The sequence below is a fragment of the Sorex araneus genome, chromosome 2 (genome assembly GCF_027595985.1).
Source record: "Sorex araneus isolate mSorAra2 chromosome 2, mSorAra2.pri, whole genome shotgun sequence".
NCBI lineage: Eukaryota > Metazoa > Chordata > Mammalia > Eulipotyphla > Soricidae > Sorex > Sorex araneus.
In genome coordinates this window covers 377,285,974-377,299,374 of record NC_073303.1, presented here as the reverse complement: position 1 = coordinate 377,299,374, position 13,401 = coordinate 377,285,974, and positions in this window count along the sequence as shown.

Here is a 13,401-nt window from a genome sequence, read left to right as displayed (position 1 = left end):
TTTTGAAGAATGGTATTCTTGCATTAGTAGAACATAGGGTTTCCTCATGGTGAGGTTGGGTACTTAGCTGAGACTTCCCAGATACGTGTGTGAGGTGTGGTTTTCTCTCTTCTTGGGGCTTTTCAGCTAAGTGTGAGAGGAGAGATCAAGAGAGGAAGGGTAGGTTAAAACATAAACAAGAATTTCGGGGTTTAAAACACCCTAAGCAAATTGCAAAATAAAGAAGGAATGCCCTGAAATGACTGTCCACAGTAGGATTGGACAACCTCTGGCTGAAGAGAGAAGGAGCGGGACTCAAGAATACCAGCAGCCAACTACAGAAGAAGCCAAAGGGAGACTGGGGCTTTCAAGCCAAGATCTAGAGAGGGCTTTTGAGAAAACCAAGGAGGTTTTTGTCAATACTATATCAGTCAAATCACTGCCAGCCTGGAGTGTAGGAGGGAGGGGGAGGGGAGGGCGGGATGCAATGAAAAAAAGACTCCCGGAGGTGGATGGGAGGGCACAATGCTGAAGAGTATCTAAGACTGCCCAAGAGTCAGGAAACAGGATCCCTATATCTGAGAGATAGAGTGGAGTGGGGCTTGTACTTCCCTCTAGAACCTGTCGGTAGGGGTGAAGTGGACTTCATAGAGAGGGAAGGTGGTTCAGACTTGCTTCGGACTTTATTTGTTCCATGTTATCTCTGGGAATGGAAATGCCATCCTCTGCTTGCCTACCTTGCGTTCCAAATCACAGAGCTTGGGTTCTAGACAGGGAGCAATGTCTCCTGAGGATGGGTTGTGTCCAGTCTCATAACTTATTTAAAGGAGTGAAAACACATACGCCTTTTTTCCAAGTTGATATTTGTATGCTATTTGAAGTTCAAACTAATCAGGAAGTAGTTCTGAGTTTAGAGGATGCTGAGGTGTGAATTTTGAGGGGCCAACATATCTTTTAAATTCATAATCACTTTCCACTTAGAACCTCAGAAAGTGACCATATTATTTTTTGTTTCTCTTTTTACTCTCTTCCCCCACTGCTTTGTCTGGTCCCAGGGGAGCAGACCCAGGCAAAATAAAGACATACTGGTTCCCAGATCCAGTAGTACTGTCCCAAGAAAGGGCCATATGAAGACAACCATGCACAGACATTCTTTTTGAAATAGAAGCATAGATAGGAGTGATTCCATCAGCTGTAATGGAAGACCAGGAATTGTCTTCAGACCCAAGAAAGCTGGGAGAGAGGGCAAGCAAGATGTTGCAGACACCTTGTCTTCACACTTTCAGCCACCTGAGCTATGGGACTGGGATTCCACCACTTTCCTAGCCACGGTTTGATTAGGCAACCCTAGGAAACACATGTGGCCAATTCTTCCAAGTTTTCTACATCCCGAGATACAGCTACAAATCTCTGAAGGGAAGACTCTGAGATTTCCCTGGAGATGCTTTCTTGTCCAGCCTTTAACAAGCTCCTCCCCGAAGTCACTGACATGTCATCCATTTGATTTGGAGGAATTACAGTCTCCCATTGCTGCTGACCAGGAGTGTGAAGTCAAGGCGTCTACCCCTGGGGTCCTAGAGGTTAGGCTCAGAGCTTCTAGGCTGAGCCTAGATCCTTATTTCAGTGACACCTGGAAAAGCAGGTGTAAGATCAGAAGCAAATGCAAGTGCCTAAAATGGCAGTTTCTCTCCCCTGCAATGCTTCCGAGATCTGTCTTTCCAGGAGTTTCCCCTGGGGAATCCCTTATGTAAGGTCTCCTAGAAGCTAGCCAACCCCTGATCACTTTTGTCTCAGTTAACCAATTCGATCTTACCTGTGAACTCCAAAGCTCCATGTGCAGACCCTCGGGAGGACATGTTCTGGGGGTTCTTGACTTTCCCTGCCCTCACTCTGCCGAAATGCCCTTACCTGAACCCTTGCAATGTGACCCATACCTCCTACAGAACCCATGAATAAAACATTTCTCTGCTTTAATTCTGTCTGTGGTTCTTCTGTCAAAACTTGGCTTACCATCTGCCATTCTATTCTTTTCCACAAGTGCTAAGGTATTGAACTGGGAGCATCCTTAGCCATGAATTCTAAAGTTCTGGATTAGGAGTAGAATCAAAGCATGGCCATGTCACACCACTGTTCGCTTCTGGCGACTGAAGGCTTGTCTCCCTTTGAAGATGTGGCCTCATCCTAGCATCGCTCTAAATTCATCCCAGAAAACTCTGAGCTCCAGAGCCCTTTTCCTGAGAAATCCCTCTCTGGCAGACTTGACATGTAAGCGCCTACTGTTGTCTTTGATTACTTTGACAATAGCTGCAAAGAATTTGAAAGGAGAAAGAACTGTTAATATCTTGCAAAGCCTTACGTGCATTCTTTCCTTACTTTTGTCTTCTCTGTTGAGTCTGTAAAGCAATGTTATTCTTAATGTCAATTTTATAAATTACATCTGTGGATACGAGTGTCATTGCCTCTATTTGTAGTTCATATTTACCATAAAAATGGTTGTAAGACTTTTTAAAAACCATTGCTTTTAGTAAATATTTCCTTGACTAAGAAAACTACATAAAGCACAGTACCTAATGATGTTTGTATATCATTTAATGTAAAGCATCCCTGGCTTTATTTTCTAGCAACTCTTTTTACTAGATGTTTTCCCCTGTGAATTTCCTAATAATTTTTCATATAATGCTTTACCGGTATTGTTGAGGACCAGCAGATATTACTTGGAGCATACAATGTGAAGATATTTTCTGAATCTCTCTGATTTTTGGTGCTTTAGCTAGTTTGATCTATTTTTAGTACTTTTTATAAGGTCTGTCTAGAGCACTTTTTCTCCCCAAGGAAATACAAATATTATGAAGCTGTGATATTTTATTGGAGGGGCATTGTTTTTTATTTCTAAAAATGCATCAAGATTTTAATCATTCAAATGTCCTAGTAGGGGTAAGATAGGCAGATGGTCCCTGCAACACTGAATGAGGCAAAATACGAGCTGTAGAGAAATCTTTCACAGTTGTTTTTCTTAAAAAATGAAATGCAACATTTAATTGGACAATACTTTGTTTCATTTTCCATTGCATGATATAAAATTAAAATGTTAACCATGCTTATAAATGCCATTTTCATAACTCTGTATTCATAATGATTTAGGTCATACCCCTTTGATCTAGACTTTTAGTAATAATGTGCTCTTCTTATCCAAAGCCACATACAAGTAATCATGGTATATTTTTTAAAATGAACAGAAAATTCTCAGTTTTACCAGACCTGCTGGGAATGATAAAAAAGTGAGGCTTATTACTAATAAATGGGCATTAATTTTTAGCAATATTTTCAAGAGAAAACATTAATCACCCTAATTAAATTATAAAACTCAATTTCTAGAAGCTGGAGTTTTAGTCTCATTTAATTAATAAAGCAAACATAATATTTCCTGATGAATATATGTTATCACTTTGATATTATTCTTTTTCACATATATTATTAATGATCTAAATTGTATTAAAACATTATGTTTAACATTTATTATGCAATTTAGTTCAGTATTATATAAAAAGATTCTTTTTGAACAGAGCATAGAACTCTATCTTTGTTTGTTATTCATTTGTTTTCATGATCCTAACTTAAAAGAAAAGTAGGTATCAAACACAGTGATGCTACAGTTTGCAACAGCTTCCACTGCTGAGACTGGGTAACATTTGGGGATATCTTCATGGTTCTCGTGAGTGCACAGCCCAGGAGGCCCAGTTAATATCAGAGAACTTCTCACTCAAGTAAGCACTGAAAAGAGAATTTTGAAACACAATTAACCTCCTTATCAATGTTCTGAAAACTGTGCCCTTATGTTTATCATTTCTTTTGTATATGTGTTCTGTCCACATGCTCCTAGGAACTCCTGCTATTGGCTATCTGGCAGGCATATTGATTCAAATGTACTTTCCTGGTATGTTTGCAATCTCATGTAATATCCAAAGGGAAAGAGCACTTCCAATTGAAAAACCACATTGATTAGTGTTTGTCGAGTAATATTTTTCATTAACTTACACCACTCCCTCCCCACCCCAAGCAGAGCTCCCAAGGCCGACGACCTCTGGAGCCTAGCCACAGCCATGCTCAAGGCCCCTCTCCACACGTTCGGACGAGCCTCACACATGAAGGTACCGGCAGAGGAACCCAGGTATGTGGGACCCGGGGCTGAGGTGTCCAAGCCTGCTCGGATTGGGACTGGGCCTCATCCGCCTAGATTTCCCATCCCCCAGTAGCTAGGTGGTCACACCCAGGGACCACCCCAGGCGCCATGTAATCCTGTCAACAGCCAGCATCCAGAAACTTAAAAGTAAGCTCCAGAAGCTTCATGGCTGCACAATATCTTATAGCCCACTTTTCCTCTGGGAGAACATGGCAAACTACTGGGAGTTTCCTGCCCATGTGGGAGAGCCTTGCAAGCTCCCCATGGTGTATTAATATGCCAAAATCCGTAACAAGCTGGGTCTCATTCCCCTGACCCTGAAAGAGCCTCCAATGCAGCATCTTTGGGAAGGATGAGTAGAGAGAGGCTTCTAAAATCTCAGCGCTAGGATGAATGGAGACATTACTGAAACAGCTCGAGAAATTTGACAATCAACGGGATGATGATGATGATGATCATGATGATGATGATGATGATGATGATGATCATGATGATGAACTTATACCACACCAATTACATATTTTAGTTTCTATAAGTCAGAGTCTCTGGAGGATTCAATTCAGAAATCAACCAAAAGAATATTCTCTCCTGCAGATTCTGTTAGAGGAAATCCTAAATCCAGCATCCTTGGTATATGGGTAGAATTCATTCCCTGTGATTACAGGACCAAAGACCTTATGTGCTTGACAGCTGGTAGTTAGAGATCTCCTCAACTCCTTCAGTTTCTCAGCCCCAGGTGTTCAAGTTCTTCTTTGTGATGCCTTCAAAACATGGGACCTTCCTTAGTTGGCTGAAACGGAAGCAACCCAGTATATAGTATTGGTGGGTACTATGTATACTCATGCAAACTATTGCTTCATGGAAACTTATACAAAGTATTGTTTGTATCCAGAAGCAGAATTTCATCAGTTTTCTCAGAATCATGCTTTCCAAAGAGGCATGAAACATGAAATAAATAGCTTAGGACAGTTTAATTATTTTAGTTGCTCAGTTCATTATGCATCTATTTACTGAGTACGTATTTAAACCACTATACAGAGAACATATAGCACGAATGAAAAAAACCAAAAGATTAGTACTGTAGTTCTAAGTATCTGTTGAGGCAAAAGTGAAATCTATAATAGATACATTAAGTAGAATATTTAGTTCATATTAAATGCATATCAGTTATGAAATTGGTGAAATGGATCATTGACATTCACATTAAAATACTGTGCAAATGAAAATCTTTTCAATCAGGGACATATTATTAGAGATATTAAATTGACATTTACTCTTGATCTTAGGAAAACAAATCACCTAAACAAGATATTTGTACAAAGATAGTTTAGTCAAGACCCATTTAATAGAGCATTTAATTTTTGATAAAAATAATAGCAGTCAAGGTTATTCTTTCTTATCATAGAGTTGGTTTTTAACATTTCTTTTAATTTATAAAATTTGGATCTATTGTTCTCTACCAAACATGAAACATATTTTAGATAATATATGGCAATGATCAGGTTGTCAGTGTGCCGGTGAAAGTCCCATTTAAATACACATTCAATTTAAAATATCCCAAACATATTTTTAATTCTTATTAGTACATATTAATTGGAGTAACTATTCCTCTGGTGTGTATTATTACACTCAAACATGAAGAATGTACAAGAATATCTGTAATAAGATAGGTAGATTTAGATATTTTTTGGAGCGTTGGTCATTTTCTACTTCTTTTCTCAAGAAGCAGATCTATATTGGACATATTTCTGAGCAATATTCATGTGGTGGTTTATTTTAAAACAAGCCTGTTTAAAATCTCAAGTTGCGAGAATTCTTAATACATCATTCCTTTTTTTTTTTTTAACAAAAATGTCCTTCTGGTAGGGAAATATTTAAATGATCTAAAGAAGAACAAATTAGAGAAAGTTGCATACATTTTTTTCTTAGCTTTTATTTTCTTAGCAGTTGATTAAATGTACTGAGATACTGATCCCCATAATGGTTATTGATTGATGGTTTGGGCTAGGAGAAGAAACGACAGACTGATGAAATTACAGGCTTGTGTATTTCATGGGAAGAAAGAGAGGCCATCATATGGAGCTTACAGATGGGGTCTAATCATTACTCAGCAGAGGTTTACTTGTTTATTAATTTATTAATTTGGTTTTGGCCACACCTGGTGATGCTCAGGAGTTATTTCTGACTCTGTACTCAGTAATCACTCTTGGCAGTTCTTGGAGTCCATATGGGATGCTGGGGTTCAAATCCTGGTGACACCCTCCCTGCTGTACTATCTCTCTGGCCTCTGAGCATATTCTTTAACTTTGATCGTGACCTTTATTTTTGAAACTATCGCCAAATGTTGTTTAGAATGAGAATTCCATGAGGAAGATGTCAGTAGATGTTTAGATCAGTAGATGTTTAATTCGATCTTAAACAGGACCTGCATCTCTTAGCTGGGCCTTTGCAGGCCAGGGGAAGTCAGGACCAGTAGGACCATGCTGATCTGATGGACAGGACAAGGTCTGTGCCAACATCTTCATCTTATCAGGGGGGTCATGGGCTAAGTGGTCAGTGAGCTCGAAGGGAGCGTAAAGCGCTCGCCTCATCCCCGGGAAGGGCATGTCCAGAGTTGCTCCGATCTCTGCCGGCGTCGAGTGCAAACCTGCCTGCAGAGAGCCCTTGAAGCCAACCAGCAGTTGGCAAGCGGATTGTGACAGACTATTTTCATCATAAGCACACTGTGGTTCCTCTCTTTCCCGGAACGCACATTTATTCTGGATAGGGATTTACTTTTCCTTACCACCACGATCATTTTTATTAAGTAATTAATTCGAATGCTGCCTATTAAAGGCAACTTGCATTGAATATCCGTCTCCGATTGGCAAGGTCGCACACTCTGCAATCATCTCCACCGCGGGTGTCTATCCCAGTCCTGGGCCCATTAGAACAGGATCAATACATATCTTCTAAAATGATAAATACATTAAAAGGCATTATGATGTCCTAGAATAGAAGTAGGCGGGAAAGAAAGAGGGAGCACAAAGTTAGGGACGCAGAAAATGGATTCCAAAATGAGAGTCATACAAAAATCAATCCCTTCAAACCTTTCACAGGGACTATAACAGTGCCACAAAGGCAGACTGTAGCACCAGTTCGGCCAAAACCAAAGTTGAGGACAAATGACCCACAGCCCAGGGCACTTTGTCCACGAGGCAGTACTCAGGAGTCACACCTGCCTGGAAATGCCTGACTTCACAGCGTCTCTCAGGAAACCTCTCTTCAGCTCATGGCAACAGCCATTCTTAAAAGAGTTACCTCCTCATGAATTATACAACATTTAATGAAGTGAAACATTTGTTTCTAGAATACTTCCACACGAGCCTATGGGTTAAGTTCAAAAGAATCAAAAGCTTATTTATTCATCATCTTGCTTCTCCGATCTAATTAATTGAGACATTTTAATAAATTTCTTAAGTTCTTTCATTTTCTAGTAATATATCTTCCCCCCGACCCCCATCCCACTCCAAAAGTTAATTCATGAAAGCAAATAAAAACATGCTACTACAGTACAGGTAGATGTATTAGAATTTCCCAGTCGTTTTCTTTGATATTCTAGTAGAGATCCTTGAATGACCTCCAGAGAATCAAGAAATGAATAAAATAGAGATATTTCAGCCAACACTATAATTATTGCTCTTGTAAAAGAGTTACTAAGTCTACTTAGCAATAATAATCATAAGATATATTCTGTCTTTTCAGTTCTTAAGTGTGGAGTTCAAAATGAAGTATAATATACAATGACTAATAACAAAGTAACCAATTGTTAAATACAAACAAATGTTGGGCACCATTCTGAGGGCTGTGCACACTGACAGAATCAATTCCTCACAATTATTCTGTGGTGTTGTGTAATATTTTCAATTTACATATAAAAAACTTACTCTCATGTGTTTTATACTGACATCGGTCACATATCTAGAAAACAGATCCAGCTATGTCTAATTCAAAAACTATGTTCGCAATGTGCTCCCAGGAGGATATTTCCCCAATGACAATCAACCTACTTGTAAGTAAATAATGGCCTCTTTTAAATTAAAACAAAATGTTAATCTTTATATCTGACAAGATAAATTTTTAGTAAATAGAGACTGGAGTGATATTACAGGGGCAAGGAGACTCTGTTTCCTATAACCAACTGGGTTCAATATTCTGGAGCCCCAAATGATTCCGAGTCCCATCGGGAGTGAACCCTGAGCACAGAGAAAGGAGGAAGTCCTAAGCACTCCTGAGGAGAAAGTTACGGCTCAAGAAAAAAAACAACACATAATTTTAACCATACTAATTTAAAGATCATAAACAATGGAAATATGGACAGCGGCCTCTGTGGCTAAAATTCAAGGGCTGGGGCCTTGAAGCATGTTTTCTGTCTCTTTGTCCCTGCCTTTGCTCCAGCAGACTCAGATGACCTTCGTTTTCCTCAGGTTTGCCATATCCTGCACCCTAGTGGCTGCTGCTTGCGTCCGAGTGCCAGATGTCAGGCATGCGTCACCCCTGTCTCACCCTTGAGCTGCCCTGTCCTATACCAGCCCCACTGTGCAGAGGAGCAACCTAAGACCCGGAGATGTTTTCTGACCAGGAAGGTGATCCCAGGAGTTGAGAGTCAGGAGATGAGAGTCAGGCACCAGAGCCTGCGTTCCCAGCACACACACCCCGCCACACACACCCCGACACCTCTGTGAAACCTGCCCTCTGCGGCTCTTTCGTTCTGACTTGGCCAGCCCAGGTGAAAGTCTGGTTTAATTTCATAGGCATTTAAATAGTGCCGATAAAATCCCGGTCTTCGCATAAATTATCTTTAAAGCCGCTTTATGGGGAAGGGCCAACTACTGTTTTCCAGAAGAGGATAGATCGTTCCGGAGAGGATTTATTGGCAAGCCAGTGTGACCCAGCCAGCTAGTGGCAAAGCAGGCAGTGGTTGTTAATTCCTGTACCCACAACTGCCCCAGCTAAGTCTCCTGGGCAAGAAGCTTCAGGATGCCTCACTCAAGCATTTGAGCATATTTCTTGAAGTCTTTAAATCTTTTTTTTTTTTTTCTTTTTGGGTCACACCTGGCAATGCACAGGGGTTACTCCTGTCTCTGCACTCAGGAATTACCCCTGGCGGTGCTCAGGGGACCATATGGGATGCTGGGAATCGAACCCGGGTCGGCTGCATGCAAGGCAAATGCCCTACCTGCTGTGCTATCATCGCTCCAGCCCTGTGGAAGTCTTTAAATCTTGTATTTCGGGGTTTTTGGTGGTGGTGCCCAGGATTAAACCCAGAGTTTCACACATGTAAGGCAAGTGCTCTACCACAAAACCACACCACCAACCCTAGAAGTCTTTGTTTTATTTATTTCATTTGTATCTCATATTGATTAGTCCTCTGCCCCCGTGCCTGGCTGTCTTCACCAGGTCCCCTCAGAGGGGGGCAGGTTGAGTTTCCCTCCCCGAGCTGAGCAGAGCCCTGGCAGCCAAAGACCTCTGGAACCAAGCTACAACCATGATCAAGGCACCTCTCCACACCCTTAGACAAGCCTCTTGCGTGAAGGAACCGGCAGAGGAACCCAGGTATGCAGGGCCCGGGGCTGAGACCTCCAAGCCTGCTCAGATTGGGACTGGGCCTCCTCCACCCAGATCTTCCATTTTCCAGTAGGTAGGCAGTCACATGCCCCCACCACCTGTGTAATCCCACCAATGGCCAAGATCCAGAGACTACAGAACAAGCTCCCAGAAGTGTGCAGCCACATTTGTGGCCACGTGACCTTTTATTGTCTAGTTCTCCCTCACAGAGAACCTGGAAAGTTACCGACAGTATCCTGCCCATAAAGCAGAGTCTGCCAAGCTCCCTGTGGCATATTCGATATGCCAACAACAGTAACAATGACGGGTTTCATTCCCCTGACCCTGAAAAAGTCTCCAATGCAGCAGCACTGTTGGGAAGGATGAGTAAAGAGAAGCTGCTAAAATCTCAGGCTAGGACGAAAATGGAGATGTTACTGGAGCTCACTCAAACAAATTTATGAACAACGAAATGATAGTGATACAGTGAAATTAAATTATAAAATTTGAGTGAAGACTCAGTTTTTGTTGCCCAAGGAATAAAAAGTACTCTGCTTGTTGGCATATGAAAATGAAGAATAAAATGGACATTATATTCAAAGTAGTAAGAGTAAAATCAGTTGTGGATCATATTACTTCTCTGCCCATAACTATGAAGTAAAAAATTGTTAAGGAGCAGCAAAACCACCTGTTTGAACTGTTACCTGCAATAACATGAGATGAATATATTTGCAGATTTTTGGAGATTTTGTAAAAATATGTCAGTACTTTGAAATGTTGACTATGCATTTCACTAACACTTTTCAATAACATTTTATAGAAGAGGTATGACTAATCTTACAAATAGTTCAATAACTGTAAAAACAAAACAAAACAAAAAACTCTTGGGGCCTGAGCAATAGTATAGCAGGTACCTGGTTTTGATCCCTGATCTCCCATATGGTCCAGCAAGCACTGCCCGGAGTAAGTCAGAGCCAGACTGACCCTGAGCACAACCACACGTGCGCCCAAACAAACCAACCTGTCCGTCTGAGATGAAATTTGGGATGGCTGAGATTTATATAATAATGATCATTGATAAAGTTATGTCCCCCCTCCCCCCTGGCAGTCCCTGCCAACTCAAAGCGATTAATGCCAAGAGAACTTGGGAAATAGGTTCAAGAAGTTCTAGAATGATGAAGAATCTGGAGACCTATGTGAGCCCACCATCCCATCCCTTAACCTCCTCTGTGTGAGTGTAGAAGAAAGTGTTTGTTAGGGTCATGTTCACCCTTTGCAAGTAGCTCCACACTGTCCGGCAAGGCGTGTGAGTCCCACACTGTCCTGTGAGGTATATGGGAGGAGGCTTTGGAGCTAAAATGAAGACAGAAATCTGTCTAAAGGGCTGATGAATTCCCTCTGGTTTCAAAGTGAGGAGTGGGGAAATGTTTTCCTCGGCAAGACCAGAGAGCCGTTGGGTGTTTGTTGGTGGTGGGTCGCGGGTCCAGCAAGCTAACTCTGCTCTGCCATGATGCATGTGTAGGTGTTGTATCAATCAACCTTTCCTTATGAACTCTGAAGCTCATGCTTCACGTGCTTCTCATATATAGTGTGCTTTACACATTTATTTGGCTTATCTTTTAGTAATAAAAGGATCTAGAATTAAAAGATAACCTACAGATGACATGTCAGCTGAACACAGGTGCTAGAGTAGATTTGGGCCAAGGGCTGAACCTGACAAGCCCCGTTGCAATCACAGTCAAGAGATCTTTGGGCCCCGAAACGTCATTTGTGTGAAACAATCTGATCTTTCATCCTCAGAGAGAAATTCCTGAAGACTCCACACCTGCCCAGACGGGAGCAGCGTTTCTTACAGAGTATGTTCCACGAAGGACGAAAATGATCCAATTTCTCTCTCAGTTGCGTGCATGGGAGAAAATGGGTAAGCCACAGAATCAGGACAGATTGGTCCCAGAAGCAAGTGGGTGATTGCAGACTCCAGCAAATGACGGCAGCTAATGTGCGATTTCCGCCCTATGCCTTTGCCCCCAGCCCTCTTCCTTGGAAGTTAGCTTGTTTCTCTATTACATGATACTCCGTATTTTTGAAATAGTGATGCTATCGCCACAGCTTTTTAGATCACAAGAAGGCCATTTGGAACCAAGAGAAATACACATCACCCACTCCTCTGATCTCAGGAACTGAGTAACACAGTGATTTGGTCAAAGGGACCTTGTGATTTGGTATGACACGGCTGTGTGGCGTGCTTCATATCCCCTTGAAAAATTTTCCTCCCTTCTGGGGAACAGAGGGCTGGTTAGAAAAATGTTCCTTATACCCGTGGAGCTACAATAACCCTAATCATGCCTTCTCTTCTCACTGCCTAACCAGAGGCATTTCCTTAAATGGCTTCAGTCTTTCTTACCTGTTGACCAGCAGAAGTAGAAACGGAGCAGGTTTCCTTCTCGAAGCTTGAGCACGGCTCTTCTATACGATATGGACACTACAAATAACAAGTATAAATAAAAAATTGTCCCTCAGAGGCTTGAGGATGAGAAAAAGCTCCTTTCTGAAGAGGTCACATGGCGGCTAAATTTACACCAAAGAACCAGAACCTTATTCTAACAAATTATGAAGTTTAAAATCAGACACCTAAGTATATCAAAGTAACTTCGATTTTTAAACGAGTTCCCCCATGCCTTTTCCTGTAATCAGATTCCAATGAAAAGTTTTCACTTTAGAGGCCGGGCCACAGTCCTGCAGGAGGCCCTGTGCTTCTCTTGCGTGTGGCCCCTGGCTTGGAGCCCCACTGGGAGTTGTTTCCTGGGCCCAGAGCTGGGAGGAATCTTTGAGCACTGCCTGCTGTGGCTCCCAAAGAAACACTCAAAAAGAAAAATTTTCAACATTTCATGTTTTTCTTCTCACTATATCTATGTGCTTTGAATTCTTGTGTATTTAACAATATATATTGATTATATACTTATGTAAGTATCATATATATGATTGCATGTTCTATGGTCAGGTGTATTAGATACAAAAAAGGTGCTACAGAGTAGCTCAATTCCTTATAATTATTTTACCATAATTATTAATTCAGTGCTAAGATATCTGATTTGAAGGTAGGAAGTTTAAAACACCTTTGTCCAACATTATTTATACCATTGAGGTACATGTAAGTATTGATGTACAGATCATTCAACAAATATAAACCAATTAATGTGATAAACCACATTAATAAAACACAAGTAATCATTGCTATAAATGCAGAGAAAGCATTTGACAAGAATTTGCATCCATTCACTTTGATAACTCACAATAAAGTGGAGGTTAAGGAGCTCTCATATTATGACAGTCATGTATGACAGATTCCCGGTTAATATCATTCTGTTATGTAGGGGAAACTGTGTCTTTCCTGTATGATCTGGCACGTGACGAGGATACCCACTTTTACTGCTCTTACTCAACAGAGTACCGGAAGTCTTCGCCAGAGCAACAAAAGGCAATTCAAACACAGGCGAAGACAGCTCTTGCCCTAGGTTAGCTGAGGTTCTGCATCGCTTCTCTCCCGGAGCATTGGTGAAACGTCTTTCCTTGTCACTCTAGTGTAAACTGCCAGTTCCCGCACACATCAGCCTTTTGTGTCTGGGGAAAGTCCTCTCCTCTCCTTCCTCTTGTTG